The sequence below is a fragment of the Macaca mulatta genome, chromosome 1 (assembly GCF_049350105.2).
Source record: "Macaca mulatta isolate MMU2019108-1 chromosome 1, T2T-MMU8v2.0, whole genome shotgun sequence".
Taxonomy (NCBI): domain Eukaryota; kingdom Metazoa; phylum Chordata; class Mammalia; order Primates; family Cercopithecidae; genus Macaca; species Macaca mulatta.
Window position 1 is genome coordinate 219,870,450 of NC_133406.1, and position 22,191 is coordinate 219,892,640.

A 22,191-nucleotide genomic window follows, 5' to 3' on the forward strand; every position below is an offset into this window, starting at 1 on the left:
CAAGATGGCTCACGCCTGTAATCCCAGCACTTTGGGAGGCCAAGGTGGGTGGATCACGAGGTCAGGAGAGCGAGACCATCTGGCTAACACAGTGAAACCCCGTCTCTACTAAAAATACAAAAAATTAGCTGGGCGTGGTGGCGAGCGCCTGTAGTCCCAGCTACTTCGGAGGCTGAGGCAGGAGAATGGCGTGAACCCAGCAGGCGGAGCTTGCAGTGAGCCGAGATTGCGCCACTGCACTCCAGCCTGGGCAACAGAGCGAGACTCCGTCTCAAAAAAAAAAAAAAAATTATATTTTGGCAGAGGCAGGGTCTTACGATGTTGCTCAGGCTGGTCAGACTCCCAAACTCAAGCAGTCCGCCTGCCTCCACCTCCCAAAGTGCTGGGATTATAGACATGAGCCATTATGCCCAGCCCCTTTAATTTTTTATATTAGATGATTCAAATTCATAAATGAAGGGAAAATAATTATTTTGAGGATTCTTACTTGGTTGAGCAGGCTGGTTTCAGGTTCCTGGGCTCAAGTGATCCATCCACCTTGGCCTCCCAAAGTGCTGGGATTACAGGCGTGAGCCACCATGCCTAGCCATATGAAAGAAAATTTAAAAGTTAGAGGATGAAGGTAACAATATTAGAAGTAAGTTTTAGGTGTTTTACAGCGAGCCTAAGATAATTTAGGGGAATTAGGGAGTGAAACCTATCTTTTAAATATTTCGACTCAACATACCATTAGATAGAATGCCTTAAAAGGACTCACAGTCTACTGAGGGAGATAAGAAAATAAATAATTCTAATATAAAGTGATATGATAGAGAAGTGATTCATATGGTTTTGGGTTATGAATCACTTTTAGAATCTGAAAATAGTTTTAATGTTCTCTCTTTCAAGAGGAACATATATTCAGTGTTTACATATAATTTCAGAATTTCCCAGATGTCCATCAGGCCATTTCTTTTTTTTGAGATGGAATCTCACTCTGTCGCCCAGGCTAGAGTGCAGGGGCTTGATCTCGGCTCACTACAGCCTCTGCCTCCTGGTTCAAGTGATTCTCCTGCCTCAGCCTTCCGAGTAGCTGGGATTACAGGTGCGCATCACCACACCTGGCTAATTTTTGTATTTTTAGTAAAGATGGGGTTTCACCATATTGGCCAGGCTGGTCTCAAACTCCTGACCTCCAGTGATCCACCCACCTCGGCCTCCCAGTGTTCTGGGATTACAGGTGTGAGACCCTGCGCTCCACCTCATCAGGCCATTTCTAAGCTCCAGATTAAGAACCTTTGACTGGTGACAGGAACATGTTAATTGCATGCGAAAGGAAGAGGTGACTGCATTCAGAAAGTGACACTTAAAGCAGAAGATGCAAGACTTCTGTAGGTAGAGAAGGGAAGGCAAAGCCTTCTAGGAAGTGAAGATTCAGACGCGTGGTTAACAGAGTGGCCAGTAGTCAGTTCACTGTGACATAATATTAAGTGAAATAAAGAGTATGTAGGTTGGTTGGGGGGTGGGGGTTTAAGCTGACCTTTGTATATTTGCAAATTAACTAAGCATGGTGGCATTTACCTGTGGTCCCAGGTACTTTAGAGGCTGAGGCAAGGGGATCACTTGAGGCCAGGAGTTCAAGGCTGCAGTGAGCTTTGATCAAACCTCTATGCTCCAGCCTGGGTGACAGAGTGAGACCCTCAACAAAAAAAAGAGTATCATGCAGGTAATGGATAGGATGATAGTTTTTCTTGGTTTGTCTGAAACAAGGCTCAGTAACACCTATTGTAGATCAATTTATTATTTCTGCAGCCCTATTCACTCTTAGAATTGACCCAGTTTCTATTATAAATTATCTGGTCACCCTAATCATTAGGAATCTTCAATTCATTGAAAAATAACATTTTGAATAACACATTGGAAAATAACCGTTGGGCCCAGGGTGGTGGCTTACTCCTGTAATCCTGGGGGTTTGGGAGGCCAAGGCGAGTGGATCACAAGGTCAGGAGATCGAGACCATTCTGGCCAACATAGTGAAACCTCGTCTCTACTATTAATACAAAAATTAGCCGGGTGTGGTGGTGTGAACCTGTAGTCCCAGCTACTCGGGAGACTGAGGCAGGAGAATAGGTTAAATCTGGGAGGCAGAGGTTACAGTGAGCCAAGATCGTGCCACTGCACTCCAGCCTGGCGCCAGAGCGAGACTGTGTCTCAAAAGAAAAGAAAAATAACCTTTGGCTGATTGTGCTGTCTCCTACCTGTAATCCCAGCAGTAGGGGAGGCCAAGGCGGGAGGATTGCTTGAACCCAGTAGTTTGATACCAGCCTGTGCAACATAATGAGACCCCATCTCAACAAAAAATAAAAAAATCTAGCCAGTCATGGTGATGTGAGCCTGTAATTTTAGGTAGTTGGGAGACTGAGGCAGGAGAATCACTTGAGCCCAGGAGGTCGAGGCTGCAGTGTGATATCTGATTGTGCCTCTGCGTTCCAGTCTGGGCAGTACAGCAAGACCCTGTGTCTTAAGAAAAAAAAGAAAACTTAAAATATTTTTTTTCTGGCACAACCTTCCTCTAGGTCTTAGTTTTTTATGGTTTTTTAAAAAAGTACTATGCAAAAGAACAGCATCATTGTCAGAATCCCTCTTAAAATACGATGTTTTCTAATTACCTAAGTGTACTTTCACCATTTAAATATTATTTTTAAACTAAGATAAGTGAAAGAAAATGAAAACTTGTAGTAATCCTGAGTGATTTATAGAGACAAATACTATAACCATTTTTGGGGTATAGTTTAGTTTGTCTTTCTTGTCTGTTTTGTAGGCCCTATGCTTTATCTTGTCACTTTATCTCATATCAGCTTTTCGTATGCCATTCCTTAGATAACAGTTCTTAAATAAGTGGTTATATATTGTTTATTATAGAATTTAATCACTCAGCATTGAATACTTAAGCTTTTACTGTGTGTCATGCAGTGGTCTAGGTGTTCAGGATATGGTAATGGAGCAACACAGACCCTCAGCCCTCATGGATATTACATCTTTATGGTATAAGAAGACAGCAAACAAATATATATATACAGTTTCCTATTGGGTTGTAATAAGTAGCTTGATGAGAATAAAGCAGGATACTGGTCATTCTACCTTAACTAATTATCTCAGGGAAAGTCTCTCTGAAAAGAGAGACAATTGCCACCTCTCTGAAAAGGTGGCAATTAAGCTGAAAGTGAAGATTTCTAGGGAAAAAAAGCATTTGTGGTAGAAGGAACAGCAGTGCAGACGCCCAGAGATAGTAGTGAGCTCAATGTAGTCTTAGAAATGGAAGAAAGCCAGTGTGGCTGGAATGGAGAGAGGTTGGATTTGAGACATCAGATTATGTGGACTGGTTTGGTTTGGCTCTGTGTCCTTACTCAAATCTCATGTGGAATTGTAATCCCCAACATGTCCGGAGGGACCTGGTGGGAGGTGATTGGATCATGGGGGCGGATTTTCCCCGTGCTGTTCTTGTGATAGTGAATGAGTTCTCCTGAGATCTGATGGTTTAAAGGTGCGGCGCTTCCCCCCTTGCTTTCTCTCTCTCTCTCCTGCCACCATGTAAGACATGCCTTGCTTCCTCTTCATTTTCCACCATTGTTGTAAGTTTCTTGGGGCCTCCCCAGCCATGTGGAACTGTGAGTCAGTTAAACCTCTTTTTTTTTTCCTTTTTCTTTTTTCTTAATAAATTACGCAGTCTCAGGTAGTTCTCTGTAGCAGTGTGAGAATGGACTAATACATGGACATTACAGACCATAGTAAAGATTTTGGATTTTAATCTAGATATACTAGAAAGGCAGTGGAGGATTCAGAGCAGTAGATGTGAATTTACTTTTAGAAGGTCAATGTGGCTGCTGTATGGAGAATAGACTGTGTGATGTGGACATGTGGTGGTGATTGAAGTGGGAGTAAGGAGAAGTAAAGTCAGTAGAGTATGTTGATGTCTTGGATGTGGGATGTGAGAGAAAAGAGTAAAGGTGGTGTCATAGATCTTGGTTTGGACAACTCAGTAGTCCTGTTTGTGGAGATGAATACTGAATGAGGAACAAGTATTTTGTTGAAAAAACCTTAGTTATAAAACCTCATAAATGAGGACATATAATTCTGTACATTTATTACTTTGGAGAATAGATCATCAAAATCCTGTGAGCAACAGCACACTGCCTCTCATGTAGTTTACATGAAATATTTGAATCTAAGCTTTTGAATGTGTTTTTTGAGTTTGATCTAATTTGATTTTTACTATTTAAAACTACTGTCATATTTGTAGTCCTTTGATCAGTTTTAAAAAATCGAGACCAGGCATGGTGGCTCACACCTGTAATCCCAGCACTTTGGGAGGCTGAGGTGGGTGGATCACTTGAGCTCAGGAGTTTGAGACCAGTCTGGGCAACATGATGAAACCCCGTCTCTATTAGAAAAAAAAAAAAAAGTGTGTGTGTGGCTGAGTGTGGTGGCTGACACATGTAATCCTAGCACTTTGGCATGCCAAGGTGGGAGGACTGCTCGAGCCCGGGAACTTGAGACCAGCCTGGGAGACAGAATGAAACCATCATCTGCAAAAAAAAAAAAAGAAAAAAAAAAAGAAAAAAAAAATGTTTGTGTATATATTATATTTTATGCCTATTCTGGAAGAAAGGATTTTAGGGAGCTAGAAGTTACCTTAAAGTATGATAGTCTTTACTTTTTTTTAATTTATTTATTTGACAGAGTCTCACTCTGTCGCCCAGGTCAGAGTGTACTGCCATAATTACAGCTCATCGAAGCCTTGAACTCCTGAGTTCAAATGAACCTCCCATCTCAGCTTCCTAAATAGCTGAGTAACTAGGATTGGAGGCACAAGCCACCGTACCCAGCTAATGTTTTATACTTTTTAACAGAGGCAGAGCCTTGCTGTGTTGCCCTGGCTGGTCTCAAACTCCTGGCTTCAATTGATCCTCTCGCCTCAGCCACTCAAGTGCTGGGATTATGGTGTGAGCTGCTTCATCCTGCTGGTCCCCTTTTTTGTTGTTGTTTTTTGTTTGTTTTTAGGTGGAACCTTACTCTGTCACCCAGGCTAGAGTGCAGTGATGCATTCTTGGTTCACTGAAACCTCCATCTCTGGGGTTCAAGTGATTCTCCTGCCTCCTGAGTAGCTGGTACTGCAGGCATGTGCCACCACACCCGACAGATTTTTGTATTTTTTAGTAAAGAAGGAGTTTCACCGTGTTGGCCGGGCTGGTCTTGAACTCCTGACGTCGAGTGATTCACCCGCCTTGGCCTCCCAATATGCTGGGATTATGTCATGAAGTAAAAGTTAACCCCCAGTTCACCTCCTACTGCCTTAGCATGTGGTGTCCATATGTCACTTTCATTGAATTGGTTAAATTCCTTGAAAGGCTTGAAAGACTCCTGGCCAGTCTCAAAATTACACAAAGATTGTGCTTTTTTGTATCTGGTATGCAGGTTTTATACACTGATGTCCGCCATTTTACGTAATAGGGATTTGCTGATAATCAAAGAAGCATTAAAAGTTGGACTTGGCCGGGCATGGTGGCTCACACCTGTCATCCCAGTACTTTGGGAGGCCAAGGTGGTGGGAGGATTGCTTGAGGTCAGGAGTTTGAGACCAGCCTGGGCAACATGGTGAGACCCTGTCTCTGTAGTTTTAAAAAATTAAGAAAAAAAAATTTGGGACTGTGTGTGGTTGGCTCACTCCTGTAGTCCCAGCACTTTGAGAGGCTGAGGTGGGTAGATCACTTGAGGTCAGGAGTTTGAGACCAGCTTGGCCAACATGGTGAAACCCTGCCTCTACTAAAAATACAAAAAATTGGCTGGGCATGGTGGTGTGAGCCGGTAGTCCCAGCTACTTGGGAGGCTGAGGTGTGAGAATTGCTTGAACGCGGGAGTCAGAGGTGGTGGTGAACTGAGATTGCACTACTGCACTCCAGCTTGGGTGATAGAGCAAGACTCTGTTTCCAAAAAAAAAAAAAATTGGAGTCATCTTCTGGAATGTGTTCATGTTACATTTAGTCTAGTTATTTTGTATTTATTTTAACCTGCTTTATGCAAGTTTGCCCTGGGTACATTTATCAGGGATGAGAGGGAAGCTTATGTCATTATTCCTTATTAGCCATAACTGAGTGATTGATCATATGAACAAAAAAAGAATCAAGCACATATATATATGTATGTGTGTATGTATATGTATATATGTGTATATGTATATATATTTTGAGACGGAGTCTTGCTCTGTCGCCCAGGCTGGAGTGCAGTGGCGCCATCTCGGCTTACTGCAACTTCTGCCTCCCAGGTTCAAGTGATTCTCCTGCCTCAGCCTCCCGAGTAGCTGGGACTACAGGCACGCACCACCCATACCCAGCTAATTTTTTGTATTTTTAATACAGACGGGGTTTCACCATGTTAGCCAGGATGGTCTTGATCTCCTGACTTTGTGATCCACCCACCTCAGCCTCTCAAAGTGCTGGGATTACAGGCGTGAGCCACCACACCTGGCCCAAGCACATAGTTTTAAAAGGTCTAGTAAGAGCTACATATGTTAAATGGGGGAGGGAAAATGTCAAAACTACAGAAACATAGATTAATTTGAAATATTAATTAGTAACTTTCTTATATTGGCCTGCCTCTGCATTATAAACTGTGGACTTTTACTATGTTGTATAATTTTGTCATATATATTTTGCTTAGAGAAATTAGATTTTATGACTGTCAGGCTAGTATTTTTAATATAATTGCAGAGATGAATTTAGTAATAGAATAATGACATTTCTAAAAGAAGGAGACATTTATATTCTGTGCAATTGGAAGGGTTATCTTAATAACTGCTTATGAAAAATTCCTGACTGGGCATGGTGGCTCATGCCTGTAATCCCAGCATTTTGGGAGGCCAAGGCGGACAGATCACGAAGTTAGGAGCTTGAAATCAGCCTGACCAACATGGTGAAACCCTGTCTCTACTAAAAATACAAAAATTAGTCAGGCAAGGTGGCTCACGCCTGTAATCCCAGCTACTCAGGAGACTGAGGCAGGAGAATCGCTTGAACCTGGGAGGCGGAGGTTGCAGTGAGCTGAGATGGCGCCATTGCACTGGAGCCTGGGCAACAGAGCAAGACTCTGTCCCTCGCCAAAAATAAATAAATAAATAAATTTGTGTAAATTATTTAAAGTACTTCTTAATAAAGGTTTTTATTTTTTTAATTTTTTTGAGACAGGGTCCTCCCTCTTGCACAGGCTGGAGTACGGTGGCGTAATTTTAGCTGACTATGGATAATTCCTCTTCAATACCATAAAATTTGTTTTCTTCTTTCTCTCGCTCTCTTTTTATTTTTTTTTTGGTTGAGACAGGGACTCTCTCTGTTGCCTAGGGTGGAGTGCAGTTGCACGATCATGGCTCACTGCAGCCTTAAACTCCTGGGCTCAAGCGATCCCTCCTCCCCTAGCTTTCCAAGTAGTTAGGACTACAGGCATGCATCACCATGCCTGACTAATTTTTCTTTCCTTTTTTTTTTTTTTTGAGACGGAGTCTTACTCTGTCACCGAGGCTGGAGTCCAGTGGTGGTACCGTGTTGGCTCACTGCAACCTTCGTCTCCTGGGTTCAAGGAATTCTCCTGCCTCAGCCTCCCGAGTAGCTGGGATTACAGGCACCCACCACCATGCCTGGCTAGTTTTTATATTTTCAGTAGTGATGGGGTTTCACCATGTTGGCCAGGCTGGTCTCGAGCTCCTGATCTCAGGTGATCCACCCTCCTCGGCCTCCCAAAGTTCTGGGATTACAGGTGTGAGCCACCGCACCCGGCCCGTACCTGGCTAATTTTTAAAATTTTTGTAGAGATGAGATCTTGCTGTGTTGCCCAGGCTGGTCTCTAATGTCGGGGCTCAAGCAGTTCTCCCACCTCAGCCTTCTAAAGTGCTGGGATTACAGGCATGAGCCACCATGCCCAGCTATGCCATAAAATTTCATGATTTTTTTTTTTTTCTTTTGAGATAGGGTCTTACTGTGTCATCCAGGCTGGAGTGCAGTAGCTTAGTCATGGCGCACTGTAGCCTCAACTTCTTAGGCTCAAGAGATCCTCTTGCCTCAGCCTCTCAAGTAGCCAGGACTACAGATGCACATCATGGCTCCTGCTAATTAAAAAACATTTTTTTCTTTTCTGTAGAGACAGGGTCTCACTATGTTGCCCAGGCTGGTCTTGAACTCCTGACTCAAGCAGTGTTTCTGCCTCAGCCTTCTAAAGTGTTGGGATTATAGGTGTGAGCCACTGCTCCTGGCCTCATGATACATTTAGCCATTTTATACTTTAAAAAATCTTGATTCTTTTACCCTAAAGCTTTGTTTAATTAGAGAACCATGCTTTTATTTCTTTTGCCAGGTCACTGTTGAGTATTTGCCAGGTCACTGTTGAGTAGGCTAGGATTTCAATGGAGATACCTCGCCAGAGACAAAATTTAGCTTGGGTTGATCCATATTCTTTAGGCAGTGGTGTCCAGCCACGTGTAAATCTGTTTGATTGTCTTATCATCTAGCACAGATGGCAAATACATCAGTTAAACTAAAGATTTATTTATAACTTTTTTTAGAAGAAGCATGTATTTATCTTTATATCTCTGCTTTTAAAAATTGATACTTAGTAATTATTTGTGGGATACATGTGCTATTTTATTTATTTATTTGATACGGAGTCTCACTGCGTTGCCCAGGTTGGAGTGTAATGGCATGATCTCAGCTTACTGCAGCCTCCGCCTCCCAGGTTCAAGCTATTCTCCTGCCTCAGCCTCCATAGCTGGGACTATAGGTATGCGCCACCACACCTGGCGAATTTTTGTATTTTTAGTAGAGACGGAGTTTCATCATATTGGCCAGGCTGGTCTTGAACTCCTGACCTCAAGTGATCCACCTGCTTTGGCCTCCCAAAGTGTTGGGATTACAGGCATGAACCACTGTGCCCAGCCACGTGTCATTTTGATGCATGCAAGTAATGTGTGGTGGTCAAATCAGGGTAATTAGGATATTCATCACCTCAAGTATTTTATCTTTTGTGTTAGAAACATTTGAAATCTTCTAGCTATTTTGAAATATACAATAAACGAGTGTTAACTATAGTTGCCTTACTCTGCTAACACTAGAACTTATTCCTTTTATCTAACTGTATGTTTGTACTCATTAACCAACCAGTCTTCATATCTCATCACCCTTCCATGCTTCTCAGTCTCCGGTAACCATCATTCTACTCTGTACCTACATGAGATGAAGTTTTTGTAACTCCTACGTAGGAGTGAAGACATGGTATTTTTCTTTCTTGGCTTGGCTTATTTCACTTAACATCATTACCTCCTGTTCCATCTCTGTTGTTGCAAATGGATGTGGTTGACTGATATTTCATTGTGTATATGTGACACATTTTTATTATCCATTAATCTGTTGATGTATACTTACATTGATCCACATCTTGGCTATCGTGAATAGTGCTGCAGTAAACATGGGTGGCAGCTCTCTCTTTGCACTGAATTCATTGATAAATAAATGAATGCTATAAATTCTAAATGCTATAGAATTCACTTATAATTTTAATGCACTGATTTCCTTTCTTTCGGATATATACCCAGCAGTGGGATTGGCTGGATCATATGGTAGCTCTATTTTAGTTTTTTCATGAACCTTTATACTGTTCTCCATAGTGGCCATACTAACATATTCCCAGCAGCGGTGCGAGCATTCTCCTTTCTCTACTTTGTCGGCAGTGTCTTTTTTTTTTTTTTTTTTTTTGAGATGGAGTTTTCTCTGTTGTTGCCCTGGCTGGAGTGCAATGATGTGATCTCGGCTCACCACAACTTCTGCCTCCTGATTTCAAGTGATTCTCCTGCCTCAGCCTCCTGAGTAGCTGGGATTACAGGCATGTGCCACCACTGCCGGCTCATTTTGTGTTTTTCATAGAGATGGGGTTTCTCCATGTTGGTCAGGCTGGTCTCGAATTCCCAACCTCATGTGATCTGCCCACCTTGGCTTCCCAAAGTGCTGGGATTACAGGCGTGAGCCACCACGCCCGGCCCTTTTTTTTAGTATTTTTAATAATAGCCACTTTATTGGGAGGGAGATGATAGCTCATTGTGTTTCCCTGATGATCGGTGATATTGAGCACTTTTCATATACTTGTCAGCCATTTGTATGTCTTCTTTTGAGAAATGTCTGTTTAGATCATTTGCCCCTTTTTTTCTTCTAGGCAGGGCCTTGCTGTGTCGCCCAGGCTGGAGGACAGTGGTGCGATGCTCCTGCCTCAGCTTCCTGAGTAGTTGGGACTACAGGCATGCTGCCTCCACACCAGGCCAATTTATTTATTTTTGTAGCTATGGGGTCACACTGTATTGCCTAGGATGGTCTTGAATGCCTGGGATCAAGCAGTCCTCCTATCTTGACCTCCTAGAGTGTTGGGATTACAGATGTGAGCCACTGTGCCTGGCTCTGCCTGCCCATTTTTAAATTGGATTTTTTTTTCTTCTTTTCTTTTTGCTATTGAGTTGTGTTTCTTATATAGTTTAGCTATTAATCAGTTGTCAAATGGATAGTTTGCATGTATTTTCTCCCATTCTGTAGGTCGTCTCTTCACTCTGTTGACTGTTTCCTTAAATGTGTAGAAATTTTTTAATTGGATGTAATCCCATTTCTCTATTTTTGCTTTTGTTTTCTCTTCCTAGATTTTACCCAAAAGAAATAACTTTTTTCAGACCAATGTTCTGAAGGATTTCCCTGGTGTTGTCTTGTATTCGTTTCATGGTTTCAGATCTTAACATTTAAAAATTTAATCCATTTTGGTTTGATTTTGGTATATGGTTAGAGATAGGAGTCTAGTTTCATTTCTCTGCATGTAGATATCCAGTTTTCCCAGCACTGTTGGTTGAGGAGACTGTCCTTTCTCCTGTGTATATTCTTGGCACCTTTAAAAAGATGAATTGGCTGTAAATAAATGGATTTATTTCTTTATTCTCTGTTGTCTTCCATTGGTCTGTGTTTTTAGTCCAGTACCATGCTGTTTTGGTTACTGTAGCTGTGCAGTATAGTTTGAAGTTAGGTAGTATGATGTCTCTAGTTTTTTTCATTTTTTATTTTTATTTTTTGAGACGGAGTCTTGCTCTCTCTCCCAGGCTGGAGAGCAATGGCCAGATCTTGGCTTTTTTGCCTTTCTGCTCTTTTGCTTTTGCTTTTCTTTCTGCTTTTTTGATGTAGGTGTTTATTGCAATAAACTTTCCTCTTACTGCTGCTTTTGCTGTGTCCCATTTTGTTTTTCTACTGTCATTTATTTCAGGAAATTTTAAAATTTTCTTCTTAATTTCTTCATTGATCCATTGTTCCTTCAGGAGGATGTTGCTTAATTTCCATGTATTTGTACAGATCTATTTCCAAAGATCTTTTTGTTACTGATTTCTAGTTTCATTGTATATCGGTCAGAAAAGATACTTGGTATGATTTTATTTCTTTTAAATTTGCTGAGACTTGTTTTGTGGCCTAAGTGGTCTATTTTGGAGAATCCGTGTGCTGATGAAGAGAATATGCCTTCTGAAGCTGTTGGATGAAATGGTCTATAATGTCTGTTAGGTGTATTTCGTTTAAAATGCAGTTTAAATCCAACGTTTGGTTATTGATTTTCTTTCTAGATCATCTGTCCAATGCTGAGAGTGGGATATTTAAGTTGAATAATAGTTCAAGTCCCCAACTATTATTTTATTGTAGTCTATCTCACCCTTTAGATCAAATAGTACTCGCTATATATGTCTGGGTACTCTTTTGTTGCGTGCATATGTATTTATAATTGTTATATTTTCTTGCTGAATTGATCCATTTATCATCATATGGTGTACCTTTTCTGTCTTTTTTACAGTTTTTGACTTAAAACCTGTTTTATCTGATATAAGCATAGCTACTCCCGCTTACTTTTGGTTTGTATTTGTGATGAATAACTTTTTTTATCTCTTCACTTTTAGTCTATGTGTGTCTTTTTTGTGTGTGTGTGACTTGGAGTCTCACTCTGTTGCCCAGGCTGAAGTACAATGGCACAATCTCGGCTCACTGCAACCTCTGCCTCCTGGGTTCCAGTGATTCTCCTGCCTCAACCTCCCAAGTAGCTGGGATTACCGTCACCCACCACCATACCTGGCTAATTTTTGGATTTTTAGTAGAGATGGGGTTTCACCATGTTGGCCAGCCTGGTCTCAAACTCCTGGCCTCAGGTGATCTGCCCACCTTGGCCTTCGAAAGTGCTAGGATTACAGACATGAGCCACCATGCCTGCCCTGTGTGTGTCTTTATGGGGAATTTTGTATAGGCAACATATAGTCATGTAATGTTTTTTAATCCAGCCAGTCTGTATTTTTTAATTGGGAAATTTAATTCATTTACATTCATGGTTATTATTGACAGATAAGTACTAATTCCTATCATTTTGTTAATTGTCTTCTTGTTGTTTTGTATATCCTTTGTTCCTTTTTTCCCTCTCCTTATTACTGTGGTTTGTTGGTTTTGTGTAGTGATAAGATTTTACTCTTTTTTCTTTCTTGTTTGTGTATCTGATCTATCAGTGAGTTTTATACTTTTCCATGTTTTCATGATTGTGATTATCATCTTTTCACTTATGGTAACCACCCCTGGCGAATACTTTACTTTTTGTAGAGGTAGGGTCTTGCAGTGTTTCCCAGACTGGTCTCAAACTCCTGGGCTCAAGCGCTCCTCTCACCTTGGCCTCTCCAAGTCCTGGGATTAAAGGCATGAGCCAGTGTACCTGGATTAGTTTTCTTTTTTAATGTAACATTTTTTAGGAAAATATTTTTCCAAGTTACTACACAGCAGTTATAATCTTCCTAATTCTGTAGGAACATAATAATTAGGAATTTTTAAAGAACTTTCTTCTTAGCTGTTTAATCTTTTTTTCCTGTTTAATGCATTTGAATTATTTGGTATGGGAAAGTAATGAAATTTTCTTGATTGTTAAGACAAAAAGGATTTGGTTGTAAGAAGATTTATATATATAAATTATTATTATTAGTTTTTTCCAGTAGCATTTATGAGTGATAACTGACCATAGTTAGAAATCTAGATTTTTGTATTTGATAAATTTAAATAAAAGATGAAAACCATGTTTAGATATTTTCATAATGTTAGGCATTGTTATAATATTTAGCTTAGAATTTGCCAATCATTTGGAAATACCTAGGTCAGCTGTTCTCAACTGGAGGTGAGTTTACCCCCAGGTATATTTAGTTATGTGTGGAAATGTTTTTGACTGCCACAGCTGGTGAGGGTTGAGGAGATGGACAGAGGATGCTGCTGTCATTTAGTGGGTAGAGGCCAAGTAAGTATCTAAACATCCAAGTGCACATAACAATCTCATGATAAAGAATTATTCTGGCCCTAGTGTCAGTAGTGTCACTGTTGAGAAACTTGAACCTAGATTTTCTCAAATGTTAGGCAAAATTATTAAGATTAGTTAATATTACTAATATTTATTAATCTAGCCAGTATTTGTTCAATACTATCTATGTTACTATACTAGATGGTGGTAAAAAAAATATGAAAGTAAAAAATAATGGAAATTGTAGTAAGTGTTTAGAAATAGAGAAACAGTATTTAAAATTGATAATTCCTGTTAAGATATGAGAGAAGGTGGAAGGATCATTTGAACCTCAGAGTTCGAGGCTGCAGTGAGCCATTATCACACCACTGCACTCCAGCCTGGACAACAAAGTGAAAACCTGATTCCATTAAAAATTAAAAATATCTCTTCCAGGAATGTTGTCTACAGGCACTCAGAATGATCCAGCATGTGACAATACCATCGTAGGCTTCCCTACAGTATAGCCTCTAACAAAACTAGGCTGTCATGAGCCCTTGGTAATAGAATTGTTGACCTTTATACCAAGAAGATTGGGAAAGAACTGAAATCTGCATGTGACGTGTGTCCAGGGAGACTTCGAGGGGTCCATGCTGTGAGGCTTACAGTTCTTATGAGAAGATGGCATTTTAGGTGACATCTGAACCATGAAATGTATTCAGCTCTTCATGGATGAGGAGGAAGAGCATGAACCTTCCAAATAGATATTGCAGAGCTCCAAGGCTTTAAGGTGGGAGCCTCCTGATGATTGGAGGCTCAGAACCATGCTGTCTAGTAGAACATTTCCTTTTGAGCACTTGAAATGTGGGCAATGCAATTGAGGACCTGAATTTTAAGTTTTATTTAATTTTCATTAATTTAAATGTGAATAGCTGCATGTGGTTCCTACTAAATTTGAAAATGCCCTTCTAGAGGCCGACAGAATCTAGGTCATGTAATTTTATAAGGTTTTGATTAGGTATTTGGGTTTTATCTGATGTATAGAAGGAGCTATTGAAGAGTTTCTACTAAGGGAATGACATAACATTTAAATCATGAAAATACTCATTTATTACCAGATGAATTGGAGTTTATAGGTTACATGGGGAGCAGAATGTTAAGAGCAGCTAAGTGGCTCTGGAATCTGACCAAATGAATTCAGATCCTGGTGTTTCCACATAGCAGCTGTGTGTCTCATTGGGCAAGTTTCTTGCACCCAGTTTCCTTCCTCATTAGTAAAATGGAGATAATAGTAGTGCTGATCTACGAAGGTCCTTATGAAGGTTAAATGGGACAAATCCATTTAAACCTCCTAGAGCTTGATACACAGTCATCACTCAGATATGTACTAGCAGCTGCTGCTACCATCAGTACTCTATTCTTACAACTAGGATGAAGAAACTATTCATACCATTTATTTGATACAAAATCTGAACAAGCTTAATGTGGTGTTAGATAAAACGCTTATGATTTTCATTTCAATAGTGTTGCTTTTTTATTTTTTAAAAATATTAAAAGTCGGGCATGGTGGCTCACGCCTGTAATTCTAGCACTTTGGGAGGCGGAGGCGGGCGGATCATGAGGTCGGGAGATCGAGACCATCCTGGCTAACACGGTGAAATCCCATCTCTACTAAAATACAAAAAATTAGCCAGGCGAGGTGGCAGGCACCTGTAGTCCCAGCTACAATGGAGGCTGAGGCAGGAGAATGGCGTGAACCCGGGAGGCGGAGCTTGCAGTGAACCGAGGTGGCACCACTGCACTCCAGCCTGGGCGACAGTGAGACTCCGTTTCAAAAAAAAAAAAAAAAAAAATTAAATGTTTTTTCTGTATAGACATGGGGTCTATGTTGCCTACATTGGCCTCAAACTCCTGGGCTCAAGCAATCCTTCTACCTCGGCCTCCCAAAGTGTTGGGATTACTGGCATGAGCCACTGCACCCAGCCAGTAGTGTTGCTTTTCAAACTTTAGTATTTATCATCAATACTTATTATATGTTTGTCATATTGGAATGTCCAACTTTATTACCTTAGAAAAGTAAACTCCTTTAATAAACTACTAGATATACATGATACAAAACTTAGGAAGTTAAGGGATAAAAGACTTGTGGTATAATTATCCATGTGTTAAATATATTTTCTCTTTTGACTTAACTGTTGCCATATTATTAGACCCATTGTTTTATTTTTAATAATTCCATACCAAATTGTTTGTAGAAATAATATAATTTTAATAGTGTTGCCCAGCTGTAGTTGTAGATTATTGTCACTTTATGTTTAAAAGCTATTTCTTTCTCTCTGTCTTTGACTTATTTGGGAAGTAGCTGTACGTGCTTTTCTTTTTCTTTTCCTCTTTTTTTTTTTGAGGCGGAGCCTCGCTGTGTCACCTCGGCTGGAGTGCAGTGGCGCAATCTTGACTCCCTGTAACCTCTTCCTCCTGGGTTCAAGCGATTCTCCTGCCTCAGCCTCCTGAGTAGCTGGGATTACAGGCGTGCACCACCATGCCCGGCTAATTTTTGTATTTTCGGTAGAGACAGGGTGTCAACATGTTGGTCAGGCTGGTCTTGAACTCCTGACCTCATGATCCTCCTGCCTTGGCCTCCCAAAGTGCTGGGATTACAGGCTTGAGCCACCATGCCCGGCCTTGTAAGTGCTTTTCAAATGCCAGTTTTGACAGATGGTAGTAGTGGATACAGTTTTTATCTGTGATGCCTTCTGTGGAGTGCCAGGACTGCACTAGAGGATTACATGGAGTAGATGTGTTTCTCTTTGTTTTTTTGGAGACAGGTTCTCACCCTGTTGTCCAGGCTGGAGCATGGTGGCACAATTATAGTTCACTGTAATTAACTTGGAACTCCTGGGCTCAAGCAATCTTCCTGCCTCAGCCTCCCAAGTAGCTGGGACTATAGGTGCATAGGGTCATGCCCGGCTAATTTTGTTTTGTTTCATTTTCTGTGGTGACAGGATCTCACTGTGTTGCCCAGGCTGGTCTAAAACTCCTGGCCTCAGACGATCCTCCTGCCTTAGCCTTCCAAGGTTCTGAGATTACAGACATGAGCCATGCCACCTGGCTATCATGTTTCTTATATTAGATCAATCATTTATTTTGGCTACTAAATCAAGCTAATGTGAATTTTTAATTTATTCTTTATATCTGATATGAATTGCATTAACCAATAGTGAAAATCAGTCATTTGCACTGAAGAACCTATTGTATGCAAGGTATGGTGGGTGGTAGTGGTTGTACCTACTCTCAAGATATGGAATGAAATAGAATAAAATGAAGTTACTAGACAGCAATAAATATCAATTAGTCCACTTTCAAGTTCTTTGGAAGTTTCTGTTTACACTTATAAAAATATTCAGTCTATTATCACTAGTTACTTAAGAATTATTATTGTGCTGTCAAGAATGTTTATGGAATATCAGTTTACCTTTGATATTCTAAAACTGCCCTCTCTCAAGGTTTTGGGCGGTTCCAATTTATATTAATTGCCATTTCTGAAACTTAGCAAAAAGAAGGTAGTTTTTTTGTTTGTTTGTTTGTTGTTGTTGTTGTTGTTGTTTTTTGAGGCAGAGTCTCGCTCTCTTGCCCAGGCTGGAGTGCAGTGGCTGGATCTCAGCTCACTGCAAGCTCCGCCTCCCGGGTTTATGCCATTCTCCTGCCTCAGCCTCCCAAGTAGCTGGGACTACAGGCGCCCACCACCTCGCCCGGCTAGTTTTTTGTATTTTTTAGTAGAGACGGAGTTTCATTGTGTTAGCCAGGATGGTCTCAATCTCCTGACCTCGTGATCCGCCCGTCTCGGCCTCCCAAAGTGCTGGGATTACAGGCTTGAGCCACCATGCCCGGCTGGTAGTTTGTTTTTTATTTTATGTTTGCACATACATGTTTGGCTCTTAAAATGTTAGTAGGTTATATAGTTCTTTTCATTAAGGGGTTTTAAAAAAATTAGTAGTTAAAAAGAAAGTAGTTACTACTTAATTTAGAACAAGAATGAAGCAGGTATGTTTATTGACTTGGAAAGATCTCTAATGTTTTGATAAGTGGAAAGGAAAATGTCATTGGATATTTATTATTATATTGTTGCAATTATTTTTATACATTTGTAAATGTATAGAAACGTTTGTAATAATGTGCTTCAGAGTATTAATCATTTTGCCATAGGGAATGGAGTGGGATTTGAAGGGTGAAGTGGGCACTACTTTTTCTTTTTTTGAACAAAAATCATGTTTATACATTATTTTAGCAATTACAGAAAGTGAGCATCAAGCTCTTTTTTTTTTCTCACAATCTTAGTTGCCACTGCCTGATACGCAAATTGGTAATAATTCTATCCTGATTCAATCACTAGATGCAAATGGTTTTCCACAGTGGCCTTAAAAATTTCCCAGATTATTGAAAAATCAGATTGTATTAGTTGTGACTTGCAGTTTTCCTTTGTGGTCTGAAATTTATTTTTCCAAAATTTTAATATAGGACAGTTAGCTGAGTTCAGGTCTTGCATTACTTTGAAAGATCATCTTTGACTGAATTCTATTATGATTTATAAGATACCCACGATTGAGTATATTTCGTTTCCCTATTCTTCCTGTGCTCTTTTACTTTAAAAAAAAAAAATCTCATTCTTACCCATGATTAACTCATCCTCTTTTCTTTCGACAAACTTCACAGTCAGCGTCATCAAATATTTGTGAAATCCAGATGCTGCTGCTGCACCCCCACCCTCCCCCGGTAAAAATTCCTACGAATTAGACTCAGTCTTTTTTCTGTTTTGCCTTTCTTTCTAAATAGAGAACAGCTTTTCCTGTTGTGACAGTCTAAAAAGTGTTTGAAGTTACTTTTCTGTGTTGTCCTAAGTGTAAAATAACTGAAAGATCCTCTGGCCTCTTGGAGCTTGCTTTTCCAGGGGCCTAAACATTGGAGATGTTGCAGAACTTTTAAGAATATTGAGATAAACTTAATTTAGAAAACAAATATTGAATGAGAGCCATATGCAAGGTTTTGTGCCTGGTAATGTGAGAAAGCAGTGGTGGACACTATGATCCTTGTCTTTAAGAGTGCTCATTTTACACTGTTTTAAGTACATATGGGAATGTGAGGAAGAGACAATGATTATGTAAATGAGAACAAAAATATGTAAATAAGTAGTAACACTTACTGGTGTAGTTTTCCTGGATTCTCATTAAGCAAAAGTACTTGGAGGAGTGAAGCAGGGTTATAATAGAGAAAGATGGTATCTAGATGAACTCTTAAGAAGCCATGAAATGTAGATGGGCAGCAAATTTGGACTGCATCTTACAAGATACTGGAATGAGTGTACACACATCAGTTAAAGCCTTTGAGGTGGAGGATAAGGTTACAGCTACACAGTGTAATGAGCCATGAAATAGGTATGAAAATTGACCAAACCCAGGCAGAGGAGTTAACTGGTAAAAAACTTGATAGAATAGTTTATACAGGTTGAGCATCCCTAATCAAAACATTCAAAATCTGGTATGTGCTAAAACCTGAGACTTTTTGTGTACCAGCATTATTCTCAAAGGAAATGCTCAATGGAGCAGTTCAGATTTTGGATTTTCAGATTGGGGATGCTGAACTGGTAAATATAATGCAGGTGTTCCAAAATCTAAAATCTGAAACATTTCTGGTTCCAAATTTTTCAGATAGGGATACTCACCTGTAGAATATTTTCTTTATTACTATAAGTAACACTTACTTGTAGCAATTACTTTTCTAAGCATTTTAAGTATTTTTTTTTTTGGGGGGGAATGGAGTCTCGCTCTGTCGCCCAGGCTGGAGTGCAGTGGCGCGATCTCCGCTCACTGCAAGCTCCGCCACCTCCTGGGTTCATGCCATTCTCCTGCCTCAGCTTCCCTAGAAGCTGGGACTACAGGCGCCCGCCACCATGCCCGGCTAATTTTTTTATGTTTTTAGTAGAGACGGGGTTTCACTGTGTTCGCCAGGATGGTCTTGATCTCCTGACCTCGTGATCCGCCCGCCTCGGCCTCCCAAAGTGCTGGGATTACAGGCGTAAGCCACCGTGCCCGGCCGCATTTTAAGTATTAACTCAACCCTTATGACAACTGTATGAGGTAGGTATAATTACATTCCCCATTGTTAGTTGGCAAATAGACACAGAGGTGACGTATCCTGCCCAAAGTTATCCAGGTAGTGTGTGGTAGAGGTTAGATTTGAACTTTGGTGGATCTTTAACATTTATTGAGTGATTACAGTGTCCCAGACACTGTGCTAAATGCTTTACATTCATGATGTTTAATACTTATGACAACCCTTATTTACAAAAAAGGAAAATGGGACTTGGAAACATGTAATTTGAATACAGGTGTGTTTGAGTCTATAAGTTCATGTGAAGTATTCTGTTTTACTGTGTGGGAACCCCCCCCCCCGTTTTTTTTTTTTTAAAAGACAAGAGTCTCACAATGTCACCCAGACTAGAGTGCAGTGGTACGATCTTGGCTCACTGCAACCTCCGCCTCATAGGTTCAAGCAATACTTTTGCCTCAGCCACCTGAGTAGCTGGGATTACAGGTGCCTCATGCCCAGCTAATTTTTTGTATTTTTAGTAGAGACAAGGTTTCACCATCTTGACCAGGCTGGTCTTGAACTCCTGACCTCAGGTGATACACCCACCTTGGCCTCCGAAAGTGCTGGGATTATAGGCATGAGCCACTGTGCCTGGCCCCTTCTTTTTGTTAAGATCACAAATAAGGTCAAAAGCAATACTCAATTTTGGGGGGATTAGGACCCTTTTGAAAATCTGATGAAAGTTATGGATCTACTTTGCATAACAATAAACATACAAACATAGGGGTTTTCTTTTTTTATTTTATTATTATTATTTTTTTTGAGAGATGGAGTCTCCCTCTGTCGCCGAGGCTGGAGTGCAGTGATGTGAGCCAGTGTGTGTGGCCTCTTTTTATTTTTTAACTGCAGTTTTAAGAGAGTTCAATAACTCTCACTGATAAGATTCCTTATTCTAGTTTAGACAGATTTTCTCCTTGCAGGGGTGCTGTGTTGCACGTTGACCCTGATTCCTAGGATTTGGAAATAGCTCACCTTCGACTTTATAGTGTATTAAATGGATAGGTATCTTATTAAGATTTTATTTACCCTTCTATTTTGAATTATTTTCTTAAAAAGCATTTTTACTTGTGGTACTTAATTATGTTCTGGTTATTAACAATTTTATGTCTTTTTCTACCCATCATGGTATCTGCTTGCTGATTAATGATATTTATCAAAGTTAGGATTCCTTGTTGTTAATATTTAATATGAATTTGCTCATTAAATGTTAAATCAGATACCTTGTTAAAATATTATTTAGTAAAAGCTGGACATGGTGGCTCATGCCTGTAATCCTAGCACTTTGGGAGGCTGTGGTGGGCACATCACCTGAGGTTGGGAGTTCGAGACCAGCCTGGTCTCTACTAAAAATACAAAAATTAGCCAGGTGTAGTGGTGGGCGCCTGTAATCCCAGCTGTTCGGGAGGCTAAGGCGGGGGAATCCCTTAAACCCCAGAAGCAGAGGTTGCAGTGAGCCAAGATCATGCCATTGCAATCCAGTCTAGGTGACAAGAATGAAACTCTATCTCAAAAAAAAAAAAAAAAAAAGAAAAAGAAAAATTAATATATATTTATTTGATTACTTTTCTTCAAAATTAACCTTAAAGATACAAAGGTGTGTTCTGTTGTTAAATGCCAGTTATAAATGTCTTTTGAATTTCTGGGATAAGAAAACAGTAGAAATAATAATAAAGTTCTTTAATGTTTGAAAACTATGAAAATGTGTTTCTTTGAAGTGTGGGGTGTTCCCTTCACAGCAATTTTACAAAGTATATGTACTGTTTTTAAAAATAAAACAACTGATATGGAGCACATTTAACTGAAATGAGTCATAGGAAATTAGATTTTAATAACTAGTTGTGTGGTAAATGGAGTTTAATTATTTTAAGGAAAAAGAAACAAAGACCATTAGTATCTCCAGGCATGGATTTATTATTGCCATGAAGTTGTTGGCATGAATAGAAAGATCAGTTTTTACTGTAAACTTTGATAGGCACTGGAGCATTTAACTTCAACTTTATACAATTCCGTTTTTATCTTTTAAAAGCACGTCTGGCTGTCAGGGGAATTCTGTAGGCAAGAAATTGTGAAGGGTTAGAAACTGTTCTTTGTGCATTTAAACTGTCATTCTGTGGTTGCTTAAGTGCCATATAGAATGCAGAATGCTAGATTAGAAAGGTGTTTAGTTTCTTTAGCTGTTACAAATCCCAAATAACTTTTGACTATGTTAATTTCTTATGGCTGTAACATTTCTTTCTTCCTTTTTTTTTTTTTGAGACAGCGTCTTGCTCTGCCGCCCAGGCTGGAGTGCAGTGGTGCGATCTTGGCTCACTGCAACCTCTGCCTCCCGGGTTCATGACATTCTCCTGCCTCAGCCTCCTGACTAGCTGGGACTATAGGTGCTCACCACCACGCCCGGCTAGTTTTTTGTATTCTTTAGTAGAGACAGGGTTTCACTGTGTTAGCCAGGATGGTCTCCATCTCCTAACCTCGTAATCCACCCGCCTCGGCTTCCCAAAGTGCTGGGATTACAGGCGTGAGCCACCGTGCCCGGCTGGCTATAACATTTCTGTGTTAATTTTTTACATATCTAATGTAAAATCAGTGGTATATTGTTATTCTTTGTTCACTAATCATTTGTTTAGTAACTATTTTTTTTTAATGTTTTTATATTTTTTACCTTTTTTTCATTTTTTACCTCCAGGAGTGGACTGAGTCTGATGAGGCTGCAGGACCTGGCCC

The 22,191-nt window shown here is 40.1% G+C and overlaps 1 protein-coding gene and 2 long non-coding RNA genes across 34 annotated transcripts in view; 2 read left to right on the forward strand and 1 right to left on the reverse strand.

Moving 5' to 3' along the window:
* EIF4G3 (eukaryotic translation initiation factor 4 gamma 3) overlaps positions 1-22,191 on the forward strand; it is a 375,758-nt gene that overhangs the window by 98,178 nt on the left and 255,389 nt on the right. The gene's annotated exons all lie outside the window — the stretch shown is intronic.
* Positions 1-22,191, reverse strand: part of LOC144335679 (uncharacterized) — a 51,546-nt gene that overhangs the window by 11,867 nt on the left and 17,488 nt on the right. Inside the window, exon 3 of the long non-coding RNA XR_013406736.1 lies at positions 488-582. This is a non-coding gene — a long non-coding RNA (uncharacterized LOC144335679). The remainder of the gene's footprint in view (positions 1-487; positions 583-22,191) is intronic.
* LOC144335700 (uncharacterized) lies at positions 17,568-21,008 on the forward strand. The gene is made up of 3 exons (XR_013406767.1): positions 17,568-19,245; positions 19,380-19,827; positions 20,921-21,008. It is a non-coding gene; the product is annotated as an uncharacterized LOC144335700 (long non-coding RNA).